Here is a 13,776-nt window from a genome sequence, read left to right on the forward strand (position 1 = left end):
ACTCTTAGAATGACAGCAACTCTTTGTTCAAGTAGGTTCAGCTAGATCTGGTTGCCCAGTATCTTCTGCAGATTTTGAATATCTCCAAGGATGAAGACCCTTTCTAGAAAACATGTGCCAGTGCTTGATCACCCTCAGCAAAGCAAGTTTTGTCTTATGTTTTAACTATTCTCCTTTGTTTCCATTTGTGACCACTGCTTTTAGTCCTGTCACTGCACACCACCGAGGAGGGGATCTCTTTGTCTTTTCTACTCTCCTCCATCAGGTATCCACACAGATGGTGAAGACACCCCCGAGCCTTCCCCTTCCTGCTGAACCCTCCCTGCTGTCTCACCCTCTCTTTGCACATCAGGTGCTGCAGTCCCTTGATAATGTTTGTGTCCCTTTGCTGAACTTGTTCCAGTATGTCCATGTCTTCCTGGTAGTGAGGAGCCCAGAAGTGGAGTTAGGACTCCAGGTTTCTTCCTCTAGTGTGGAATAGTTGGGAACAATCACCTTCCTTGACTTCTAGTGATGCTTCTCCTGATCCAGTCCAGGAGGCTGTTGGTTTTCTTTGCTTCAAAAGCAAAATTTGCTTCAAATTCCTTGCTCATGTTCAATTTGGTGTTCAGCAGCACCCTCAGGCCTCTTCTTTGAAGCTGCTTTTCAGCTGTCTGGCCCAAGACAGATGTAGGGACTGTGTTTTCATTGAATCACAAGATAAAGTTGGCCGGAAAATGGAATTTCAAGAGAATGTGGAAAAAGCTAAGCAGAAATAGTAGTAGAGGAGAGAGAAAGCAAGGAAAAAGGATGGGTAAAGTCCACACAATATTATTTCATTCTCCTTCTGAAATACAAAATACAAATTATTCTTCTTCCTGGATGTTCATCCTTTTTGATCTAAATGTACATCTCATACTGTTAATTTCTTACCAGCTTTGCTTTATTCATGTATTTGTGGATGTTTTATGTTCTCAAATAATGTTATTTACTCTTCCACTACATTTACCTGCTAGTTTTATTTTCCCTCTCAAGTTGCAGACTGAGTTCTGTGATTTCTGTGATCATAATACTAATACTTTTCCTTCCTCTGTTTTTTTCACTCCCATTAACTGTAGTAGCACTGGTCTGTGCCTCTGCCCCTTTATGTGATGTTCTGGCAATGTACTTTCCATCCCTGATCCAGATTATTTGCTACAAAGATTTTTTCTTCTTTCCTTAAAAGATCTAGTAACTTTTGCTGGGGAAAAGTAACGTTGAAAAAATGTTATATGTTGTGCTGAAAAAAGGTTTAGTGTTTTCTTTCTGTATGTAGGTTGGTGGGTGGGTGGGTAGGTAGCAATGATTATAAACTTCTCCAAAATATTTGATCCTGTCACAGTTTCCCCCAACTGTACATGTCCTTTTCCACTTTTAGCTCCTCTAGTCCTCTCCTCAGTGTGTTTTTCTCAGGATTTCCCTTTTCACCACCCAGTTCTGTGGGGTGAAGCCAGGGGAGAAGGGTCTATTATTGGTGTGTTTCTTTGCTTCACACCTAACTCCTGTGTTCACATGAGCTGTCTCTCCAAATCATCCACTGCTGACAAGGAATCAGAATGTTTTCCTTTCTCTCCATTAAAACCTGCCAGGACCCAGGCACAGAACATCTTGCAGTCAAATTGTAATGTACATTATAATATCTACAGGTGAAAATAATAAATTCTGACTATTTCCATCAAATTTTACCACAAAATTCCAGAGCTTTGTTCCCTCTTTATTCCTGTACATAATACAAGCATAATGTTTCCAATAGTATGGGGGGAAAAAAGATGGATTAATGACATTATAAGTTCATTGGTGTAAATGCTCATCGCCATGTCTGAAAAAATCTCCATGAAAATGACCAGCTAGAGGACAGTAAGGGAAGCAGCACTTTGAGACACAGGGTGGGAAATAATTTATCTGAAGTCACACAATAATCCTTGTGAAGATGCAAAATAATGACAGAAGATGGAGATATACAGACACCGACCTCTTAGAAGTTCTTTTTTAATATAGAAAATAACAAAATCAGCTCAGTCATAGACACTTGTCTGCAATCACATCTCATCCATATGAGTGCCATACCTCTGTGGGAGATCCAGTTCTGTCAGAGAACAGTCCTGCAAATGCCACTGTGTTCAGAATATTGCAACTCATCACACCTGAAAAATTATCAGTTGAGAGATTCTTAAATCATGCACAGATACATACTATTTTTCCCTAATCTTGTTTCTTTTTTTTTTCTAATGGAGTCAGACATAGGAAATACACTTACTGAAAATTTGTCTGATAGAAATACAAGGTTAGGTATAGTTCAGAAAACAATAGATGAAATGTTTGAAATCTCTCACTTAAGATCATAGTGGTTTATAGCAAAATTGAAAAAATCGAGATAACACTTGATGAACATTGTGCCATCCATATGATGGTTGTTAGATTGTTATCTAACAAATCAAGCTGATGAACTGGAAATAAGTTCATAACAGAAAATATTATATATGTTCTGGTTCCTGAAGGCAAAGAAACCAGAGAGGTTGAAATACAATCTCCTGCAAAAGATTGTAGATGGGCCAGGCATAGATAAGTTTGAAATTAATTTGCAGTATTTCTTGTCTTATCAGATTTTCTCTTACAAATATAAATTATACATCTCAAACAATAGTGGAAAATCTCAGTCTGAAAAAAAATGTAGTCTTTGTAAGAGTGATGAATGCCATTTTGCTGTGATGATTTTTGGTAATCAATATTGATTATGTAAAATTTAGGCTTTGAGAAATAGGAAAGGGAGAATATTAATTGTGCCTTACATTTTAATTCTGAAATCTATGTAAAACTTCGAAATCATAAAGTACTAAGCTTCTGCCAGTAACTCCTATGCCTATCACTAGTTATTATTGTTATCACTACCTATCTAATCCTTACAGCACTATTTGTACTACAGCACTTCATCTCTTAGCTTTTGAACAGCCCATGAGAAATTATTTAATGCGCACAGGCACGCACAGGCACATTTGAAAAATCTGCAGACAATTCTGAGAAATCACCAGGAAATCCTCAACTGGAGTGAGGAGTGACCTGCTCCTTGGGTGGACTCCAGCAGAGCTCTTGTATGGTCTGAGCTGCTCTCATGTGGCTACAACAATCTGCACCTGACCTTTACTTGAGAAACAAGCAAATATAACCCATTTCTGCTCTCCTGGTCCTCTGCTCCGCACACCGCGCTCCGTGCGCCCTGCCTTGAGCACGGCGCTGTGCAGGCTGGAATGCACCACGGCATCCTGGTCATCCATACCAATGCCATCAGCACTACGGGGGTCCCAATTACAGTCAGCAGGGTTGGACTCTAAAATACTAGTTTTTTGCCAAAAGCCAAAGAATTTAAGGAAAATTTCATTATTTACTAAGCTCCTTCTTGCCTCTCAGAACTCTGAAGCTAAAATAATTTATAACACTGACATTTCACCATCCATAATTTCCTAGCCAATTTCCATTTGCCCTTTGAATTACATTTATGAATAGTTGTTGGATCAAGTTTGATTCTTGCCTATTCCACTAGCTGCATGAGCAAAATTTTGTTGAGCTGTAATTTGACTCACTGTTAATTGCTGACATATGGCATATTGAATAAGGAAGGGAGGGAAAAGCATTCCTGGGGGGTAAGTGATTAGCAGGCTAAACATGAGCATTACTGACATTCCATGATTTTCTGACAGTTCCTTCTAAAATCCCAGATTTCAGAAAGTGCAGATTCTCTGTTTATTCCAAAAGGGAGGGGCAGGAGACTCTACAGTGAATTATTTTATAAGAGAGAAGTCAAAAAACTCATAAATCCTGCAAGTAAAGCAATCTGCCAGAGATGATCATGCATATTTAAAACTATTTACAAATGAGGCAAAGCATGAGCAGCTGCATCCAGTACTTTAAAGCTCTCAGATGGAGAACAGATCATTTACAAGTGCCAAAGAGCATTGCCTGAGAAACATGCTGTATATACACAGTGGACACCTGGAGGAGAAACTCTTCATTTACCATTCACACTTTCTTTAATGAGGATATTATTTGGAAATGTGAAAATGGTATATCACCTACACTCTCATATCAAATAGGGTCTGTTTGAAATCCACCCACTACTAGTCACGTCAAGAGTGTAATTATGTGAAAAGCCAAAGAGCAATGCTTCTCTTAATCAAGAGAGTCAGTAGCTAGAATATTTTAAGAAATTACTCAGACACTGCTTATCCTTTTGGTGATACAGCTTAAACAGTAAAAAATAGCAGAAGCCTTGCAAACTACTGCTATATCTTGAACAATTCAGTCTTTAAGAGATCTATCCATTCAGGAAGGATCAGATGCACCTGTTATTAGGCAAGAATGGGTGTTTTACTACTACAGTAATCATGTCTAACTGTGTAAGTAGAAAACAAAATGGATTCTTCTCTAACATAATGAAACTGAGAAATTAAGAGTACTAAAACACTACCAGAAATTTATTTGAAATAAATTTATCCCCATTGTTAAGAAAAGGCAATTTCCTCACCTGTGTAATAGCTTCTAATATGAATTTTATGTCCTTCAATTTTGATTCCTGCTGCAGGAAGTTTTTCCTGCCCTGGGATATCACAACTCCTTACTGTCCTTTACATTCCACAGTTTGAAGAAAAAAATTATCTGAGCATGTAGGAGAAGAAAAAGTGCATCTACAGGTGTGAAGACTGGACATTCAGATATGCAGCTAGGCTCTCCTAAATTTCTTTAGCTTTAGCTCAAAAAGGGTGATAAGAAGAAGCCAAGCGCTTACCAAAAATGAAGAAACCAGTTCTGCAGATATAATAGGCAATAAAGAAGAGCTCCTTGTCAGGAAGAGACCTCAGGGTCTCAGGGAAGAGAGATATTGATATTTCGTTCATCTGCACATATAAAGGAAATGAAAAATTAAGAAAAGGCAAAATAGGGAGAAACAGATAAATATATTAAATATATTAAGTTAATATAAAGCAGTCATGAAATGCTTCTTACACTTATAAAGTGGCAGGTATTTTTCTTACATGAACACAGACAACTTTCTGGGAACTCCACAGATTCTCCTAGTATGGGATTTTTAAAAACTGAGAGGAAAAAGTGTATTGACAGACTTGCCCTGTTCTATCAATAAACAATTGGCTAAAGAACCTATCTAAATTTACTTTACCAAGTAAATTGCTTGGTGAGCTGCAGTGCCATCACCTGAAGACAGGGACAGACACCAGGGTTATCTAAATGCAGGGGACCTGCAGTCACTTGGCTGAAAACAGACCTTTAAGGAAGAGTATGTGCTAGGCCAGTTTTTGGATAATGAATTCACCCTTAGCCCAGTTAATAAATCTGTGCCCATGAATGATTAAAAAGCACAAGAGGGCTTATAAAGTAAATGTGAAAACATACATACATGTATGTGTGCAATTCCTCAAAATTTGAGAGAAAAAGATCACTTTTCCCTGGAAGATTAAATCTGGGTTTGGAATTATTTCCTGGCTAAAAAGTATTTCTGACAAAGGCATTTTTCAAATTTGCTAGTTTCTTATGGACAATTTGGACCATTTGGCTCCAAACACAAATTTACAATGCCTTAGTCTCACAAATTCTTTTTTGCTTTGTAATCTCACTAGCATGAATCAATCTGCACAGGACTGCAAGATTTTAGGGTTTATTGCATGCTGTCCCTAGGTACAACATAACATGGTGATAGTGTTGTCCCAACAGCAGCAGTCACCTGCAGGACCTGCTGGCGTAGGTTGTGCTGCAGTGCTGCTCAAGGGAGGTGTCACCAGTGAAGGCACCCAGAGATCAAATGGGTGGCAAAGCCCCCAGCCTCCCCCCTACACCCAGCTGAGCTTATTTCTGGGAAGACATCTAGGAAGCAATAATCTTGGAATATGGAAATAAACTTTGCATTTTGCAAGATGATGATCCCCTTAAATATGTCATTCAATTAAGAGGATTCAGCATCAGTAAACCAGAATATAACCCTATTTCTGACTGGAATTCAACTGGAAAAACCAAATCTACTCCTATCCATTTAACACAGTCTGAGTTGTATTTATCTTCCCTTTCAGCTGAAAAGCTACATCCAGTATATATAATGATGTGAATACTCTGTCTTGAGCCTTCAGATGCAAAATATTAGTTTCTGCTCAGTGGCTCTCCTACATATACCCACATGGGAGAAAAGGGAGCTTCTGCATATAACCCATTGTAAAGCTGAACCTGCCTCTTTCAACCAAGAGCATTTAGAATAAAATAGAAAGCAATACAGGGGAAGGGGGATAAAGCAAAATGATCAAATAAACGTCCCAGATCTATTAAATAAGCAACTGAAAGGAAACAAATTAACTGAAAGGAGATAATTCTAAGGATAACTCTGACCGCTCCGTGCCAGCTACAGTCAAACTAAAACATCACTCCCAATCTTCTTGGATTGCAGTAAAGGACACAGATGCTGGGCTTTGAAAGATATCTCTTTAGCAACAGGATCTGACTCACTGACAGACTTGCTGAACAGTTTGGCTCGCAGCCTTGAAGCTGCCTCTGGGCAGCAGCACAGAGCTCAGGGCAGGCTTATTTCCCTACACACCAATCCTTAGGACAATGATTGTTCTTTCTGATGAAGCTAAAGCATGAAACTAATGTCCAGTGTGGGCATTTTTTTTCAAAGAGTGAAAGCCATTCTTTTGTGAAAGTATTATTTTGCAGAATTAGCCATGATTTTTTTCCAGTTTCCTCACATATGTGGCATGTTGAGTTGTACACAAAGTCAGTGATAACATATACAGCAGACTTGACTATGAGGTAAATACTACTGTTCTTTAGCATTATTTTGGTAACAACCAGTAAAAGACGCAAGTAATATTTGTGTCAGCTGCAAACTGCATGGAGAGCAACTTCAAGCAAATCCATTACTTTTTTACTTACAGCAAACAAGAAAGAGTATGTATTATATCATGACAGGTGTCCCCAAATAACACTTCAGATCTCATTTACTTGGTTATTTTTCTAACATCAAAGTGAATATTTAGTTTCATGAAGACAAAGTGCACAGCTGATTTGACTTTACTAGAAGTGTGAGTTGGCAGAGAAAAATGTAATCAGCAAAAAAAAAAAAAAAAAAAAAAAAAACAAACCATTGCAGCCTTTTCTGTTCTTTGGCTATGATTAGAATTGAAATTATTCCTTACATAAAAAAAGCAACTCTTTTATATTTTTCTTTACATAATGTTAGCAGAACACAAACGTAAGGAAAGTAAACTCCATTTTAAATATACCAGCGCTTTTTCTCATGTCTCCTGTGCTGCAAAGCTGCAGACTGACAGACTCGAAATATCATGCAGGATTAATTGCACAGCATTATAACTGGCTAAAAGCTAATTGCCTAGTCTAAGGTGGGCAGTCAGTCTAGTTATCTCTGCTCCCCACAGAGTTATCAGTGAAAGACAGGTACACATCTGAGTGCCATTCATCTGTCTCTCCAGTGCTTAACCTGGAACAGTGTGTCTCCTTCTCAGTGGTGACTGTAGAGGAAGCCTGTGTAACTTAGGACAGACACCTACATTCTATTTAGGCAGTTCAATTCAGATGAGAAGGCCACCAGCCTCCCTGCCAGGAGGTGAACTGACTGGGTGGTTATGAAGTGTGAAGTATTTGGACTGCCCAATGCTAGGCTGCCTCAGGCTGGTTGGTAAGTTGGTTTTGAAAACAGTAAGGAACTGCACTGCCTATTTCCAAAAGAAAACAAAAAAAAATAAAATCTGCATGCAGTTGGGATAAAAAGACACTCCCACATGGGTTTGCAGAAGGCATCAAGCCTTTTTTTTCTTTTTTTTTTCTGATTTTAGAACCTATAAATTACTCAGAACTAGTCAGCATACTCTTTCTTGCTGCACTCCTTCCAAAAGGTTCAGCCAGTCACAGCCCACAAGGCAGCCCCTCCAAACAGCCCAGTGAGCTGGGCTTCCACAGAAATCCTCAGGGCTGGCAGCCTGAGCACAGTCCTGAGCACTGGTTGCTAACAACCATGTAGGAGCAGGCTGAAGGCACGCTTTTTTTGTTTATTTAATTTCTATTGCAGTTTGGGCTCAGGGTGGTTATCATCCTGTGAATTCCTTGGATAATCAAATTTTAGAGGGAAACTTCTGTGTAACTGAGATCTACTTTTATGTTGACTTAGTTTCTAAAGCAATGTGATCACCATCTGAAACAGGAGAGCATTCAAGAACAATTTTATAGTAACACTCCTTAAATAAAGGTGTTTTAGGGGGAAAAAATGTCAAGAGAGGAGACTGGAACAAAAACCAAAGGTGAAACAGCATTCTCCAACAAAATTAAGAAAAGAAAGATGGCCTTAAGACTATGGGCAAAAGACAAACTCTGGGAAAAAAAAAAACAAAACCAAACAAAAAACAAAAACAAAAAAAATAAGGGAAGCAGGCACAGAACAGAGAATAAGGATGAAAAAGCAATTTCCTTCCACCTTGCACTACGTCCTGGAAGAGTCTTCTGCTGGGCAGACACACCTGGCTACAATCTATGCATTAAGATAAATTGTCTTCCACCAGATAAAAAGCAGCAGGACAAATGAATTGAACAAGAATCAACAGGAGATGTGGGAAATACCTCTGAGTAAAGTACTTCTTCCAAATTCACAAAATTGATAATAAAAATGTAACCATAAAGTCTAAACTGTAATACAGTCCCAGTAACCCAAATCAAACCACTCACCAGAAGAAATTTCTGTAAAAGATTAAATTTAAAATGGTTCTGTTGGATAAGCAAATACAAATTTTGAAAATACACATCTGCTTCAGATAAGTTATTCTATAGCAGATTTCCTGGACAAAGAATGTATGCAGTGGTTTCAAGAACCTGCACTTTCCTGGGAAAGTAAAACCTTGCTGCTCTAACAGGAAAACCTGCACAGATTGGGAACTGTCCAGACTGTCACAGCAGAGGGGACTTGCAATATATTATGCAGCATCTATGGAAGACTTTAATTTTAAATGTTTTGGTCACACCAAACACAAAAAGAAAAGCAAGGACCTATGTAACTGAATTCTCACTGAACACAGTAATGATCACAGTACACTTCTGGATCTCTAGCTACTTCTTAATTGGATAAAACAGTCACTGTAAGTTATTTTATATAAAAACGATATGATTTTTTTTGTTTTAGTTTTTTCTCAGAACATATGAGAATATTTGACTTTTAAAAGCCATCCCAAACTAAATATTTCCATGTTTATGTTTCAAAAAGAACATTGATTTTAATCCATCGTGTGCACTTACTCTTTCTACAAAAATATGTCTTCCCTAGGCAAAGTGCCTTTACCACTGTTTATCTGACACATGCTCTGCACCTTACATGGAACTCTCAAAAGGAAGCATTTAGCCAGGAACTGAACAAAGCTACAAGACAGCTTGGAAGTTATTATGAGATGTTCTTAAAGCACCAATGATTAAAACAGCTAATAGGAGATTTTTCCATCAGTCCTTCTGAATGTCCAATTTCAAGCTCTTTTCCCAGACAGAAGAAATAAAAATGCCATGCTGCTGAAAATTAAATCCAAGACTGTCATGTTATCACTAGGTTCCAGAAACTTTTAGAACAGCTGAATATGAGAAAACTCTTGATAAAATCATGAGAGCTTCCAATATTGACAGAGAACCTACAGCCCCTTGAATGTGTGGCTGGACTTTGATAACTGGGAAAGAGACATCTCAAGCCTCTCTCTGTAAGAAAGAAATTATCAGCTTTGGGCTCTTCACAGTAGACACACTGGTTTCTGAGGAGCCTTGCAGCAAGTCCAGTATGTTTTGGGTTGAGCAAGACTGAAGTAATTAATTTTCCTAAATGCCTTGTTAGGCAATGAGCAATGAGCAACTGAAGTTGTTTATCCTGTCTTCCCCCATCATCTTGATGCCCTCAAATCCCAACCAGCTTTAGGGGGACAACTCAGAGAAATTCTCGCTTCAAGGTTCAAATAATTTGTCACCTTATAACTATTTGTCTATAGGTTAACTATTTGTGTTGAGAATATGAGATGAGCTTGAGGAACAGAAACGAGTTTGAAGAGTGTCCTTCCTGTTTTAAAGCTGTGACTTTTGTCATGACATGGGACTGGGAGATGTGAGGCACATCCAGTACTGCAGAATTAACTCATTTTGTTTCTTCACATATCTTGCTTGCTTAGAGACTACTCAGAATTAACAGACAACCTGGTTGGATAAAGAATCTTAGGTTTCTTTACTCACACAGCAAATAGGTGTCAAACAATTCTACTAGCTGGTGCAGAAGTCTGTTGCCATGCTGGAGCCATCCAGCAATTTTGTTAGTTTGCTTTGCTAGCTGGCAGGAACAGAACAAATTGGTAGGTGATACACTCTCTATCCAGACAGGGATGATTATGGTCATCCATCATTGCTCTGTCAGACCAGCTCCTACCACATCTTCTGCTGTGCCAGCCACAGAGAAAAATTATCTGACTGCTTTGTTGTAAGCAACAGATGCAGAGAAAGAAAGATGCCAGGCAGCAAAACGGCTTAATGCACAATGGCCATTAATGGAGTCGAGCCGACCCTATGGCATTAGTAACAGGAGTGGCATCGTGTGAACTCAGCAAAAGGAAAGAACAAATCACACTCCCCACTGACACTGCAATATGGAGAAGCATTTAAAAATGAAAATAAAATATCTCAGACCTCAAAGAACTGAGAGAAAAATCTCATTTGCCATTCCTTTCAAAATAAATCTGATTCCTTATTGATAAAAGAACTGTATTCTTTTTCTAGTTAGAGGTACATCTTTATTTTCCTTTCAGTTCAAAGCAGTAGAATGCTTCTCCAGTCTCCCAAAGAAAATTTTATATCAAAAATCTCTCACCTTATTTCAGCAAGAATCATCAGGCATTGGACACAGCAGTTATCTTTGCTTCGGAAAGGAGGGTTATTTTCTGCTATATCTGCCAATTACATATGCTCCAGATTTAAAAAAAAAATAAATAGAAATAGCAGCACCTTTGTCTATAGATGACAAAATCACAGAGTAATCTGTTTTGAAAGGGACCCACAAGGATCATCAAGTCCAACTCCCATCCCTGGACAGCCCCATAGGGTCACACCATGTGCTCAAGAATATTGCCCAAGTGCTTCTTGAACTCTGTCAGGCTTGCTGCTGTGACCACTTCCCTGGTGAGCCTGATGCATGTACCTCCACACAATATTTACTGAATCACAAAGTTTTCTGCTCTTGGCCTCTTCAACCAGTGAAACTTGAGCTGAAAATTCAGTTACCTAACCAAGGAATTTTGTTTCCAAAACACAGATTTTCAAAACATCTATGGTTCTGCAGTGGTAGGGCAGAGCAAGCAGCTTGAGTTGAACTGCTTGTTTTATGTCAGCTCCTCATCCACACCCACCTGCAGATTAAGGTCCTAATCTATGGGCCATTACAGCAGCTATACTGGGCCAGGATTACAAAGTGTCAAGGCTTCAAGACTTTTTATTCGACTAAACTAAACTTTTCTGTCCTACTTTACTTCCTTTTCGTTGCTATCAATGGAGTCAATGACACTATGGCTCAATAAAATGCCTGTCTAGTCCAAGTTGATTATCTTGACTCTTAATGACTGGACACAGACTGACCCCAGCCCATCACGCTGGTCCTAGACACTCACGGGATGATGGGATAAAGTGCCTTCCTTTTGCTCTTGGCCTAAACTCTTCTACTGTTGACCAAAGAAAAAGCATAGAATTAGTTTAGATTGCAATACCTAATTTAGTTTGTTAAAAGAGATATGATACACTCTAGCTGCTGTTTGCAACCTGCTTCAATCTGTTTTCAGTAGAAACATTAAAACTGAGAGGATTTTTGAGGGAAGGGGTAGGAAAAGAGCTAGAAAGGAAGTAAAAAATCTTTGCTGGTAAAGACTAAATCTTGATTCTGCTGGGGGACCAGCTTTGAAGAAAAAAGAAAAGCCCAACTTTCTCTGCTTCTACCCTTCCAGTCTTCAATTATTCATGAACAGTCCTGAGTTAACTTATTAAAACATGTCTTTTGAGGAGGGCAACATATGGCAAGATAATTAAATATGCCTGGAGTTCACCAGGGGTGGTATGTGGAGTAAGAAGAACAACTTAGTAAAGGATGGCCTCTGCTATATTATTTTTCATCTCAGAGTTACTCTGACCTGGCAAAGTATTTATAGATACAGCCTTCTTTCTGTTTCAGTGAATCTGCACCAACTGTGTCAGCTGAGGATCTGACCCATGCTGAGTAATTTTCCTTAGGCAGTAAGGAAGACAAACTTACCATTATTACCTAATGTGCACCACTTTGTTGTTTTGCATCAGACCCATCTACTCTCCTCTTTCATTTGCATTTCACACAAGGAAAAGGGTGTGTTTGATGTTTACTGGTGCAACAACCAGAAACTTTGAGGAAACCATGTTTTAAAAAAAAAATCTTACAGAGTTACTTTACTTTTATGCATCCTTGTACATAGGTATGCCATTTCTTCTGCACTGCTTAATGTGCCATGGCTAAAGTATCATCTAGCATTAGGAAAACATGGATATAATTGTCACAGACTGTCAACAATGATTTCCTACTTGGGTCTAGCTCTCCCTCGCTAGCAGAGCTAATCCCACCATCCATACACACACTTAGGTTACTTGAAGTCAGAAGTGTCATGCATCTGCTCTAAGACTAGAGTCCCTTGACAGCAAAGGGACAGTGACACATCCAGTACTATCTAAAATGAGTGAAAATTAAGTTGCTCAGGTGCCTTTGCAACTGCCTTTTGAAAGCAGAGGGAACACATTAGCAGACAGCAGTCTTCAGGGCAACTGGGGGTAGGATGATGGACTCCAAGCATGGGGACATTAACAGACAAGCATTTCTCAGGACTATGGCAGATGAGGATCAGTAATTTATTTGTGACATCTCTCTTTCTGCTGCTACATGCAAATCCCACAGCTTTTCCTTGTAGTACCCTGTTGTATTGCTGGCAGGTGATATGAAGCATTCCCCTGGACTGCTGCCTCTGCAAACAACAAAAGCCTTCAAAACTCATCTGAGTATTTGAGTAAGAGCTGGCTATCTTTTTATAATAATTTTCTCTTACCCTGACACAAAGTGTGCTATGCTTTTTCAGCTCAATTTCCACATTTCTTTCTTGTTTTTCTTGTGATCTTTCTGCGATGTTCTAACAGAACTTTAGCTGCCTGTCATATCACTGGAATTCAGCAGAATGAATATTCTGCATAAATCCCAGCTGGTGAGTTTACCCAAGTAATACAGATAACTTTTTATTTAAGATAAAATTATAGTTTGCATATTAATAAAAATAATACTGTGCTATGCAGAATCAGCCTCAAGCACTTATATAAACATGCCCATGTAATAGTTTCTGTAATGTTTTCATATAAAAATTAAACTATTGAAACAAGAAAAATTCTCAGACCCTGCTCTTTATAGAAGTTGAAAGGAAGCAGAGAGAGTTCACTATTTCAGTAGACAAAGAATGTTTTTTTTAATTAATGTAAGGAGCAACATTTTTTTCTGCTGCTTATGAACCTAAAAACTAGATGGCAGCAAGAGAGAGAAGGAGAGCTTTGAAAAATAAGTTGGATCATTTTGGCACCATCCTTCAAATTGGTGTTCTCACAACAAAGACTTAAACCATAACTTGGGAATGTTGCAGCTTAGAATGAGAAAGAACTATTACCAGCTCAATAAATCAAGACAAG

This window comes from Cinclus cinclus, chromosome 1, assembly GCF_963662255.1.
Source record: "Cinclus cinclus chromosome 1, bCinCin1.1, whole genome shotgun sequence".
Taxonomy (NCBI): domain Eukaryota; kingdom Metazoa; phylum Chordata; class Aves; order Passeriformes; family Cinclidae; genus Cinclus; species Cinclus cinclus.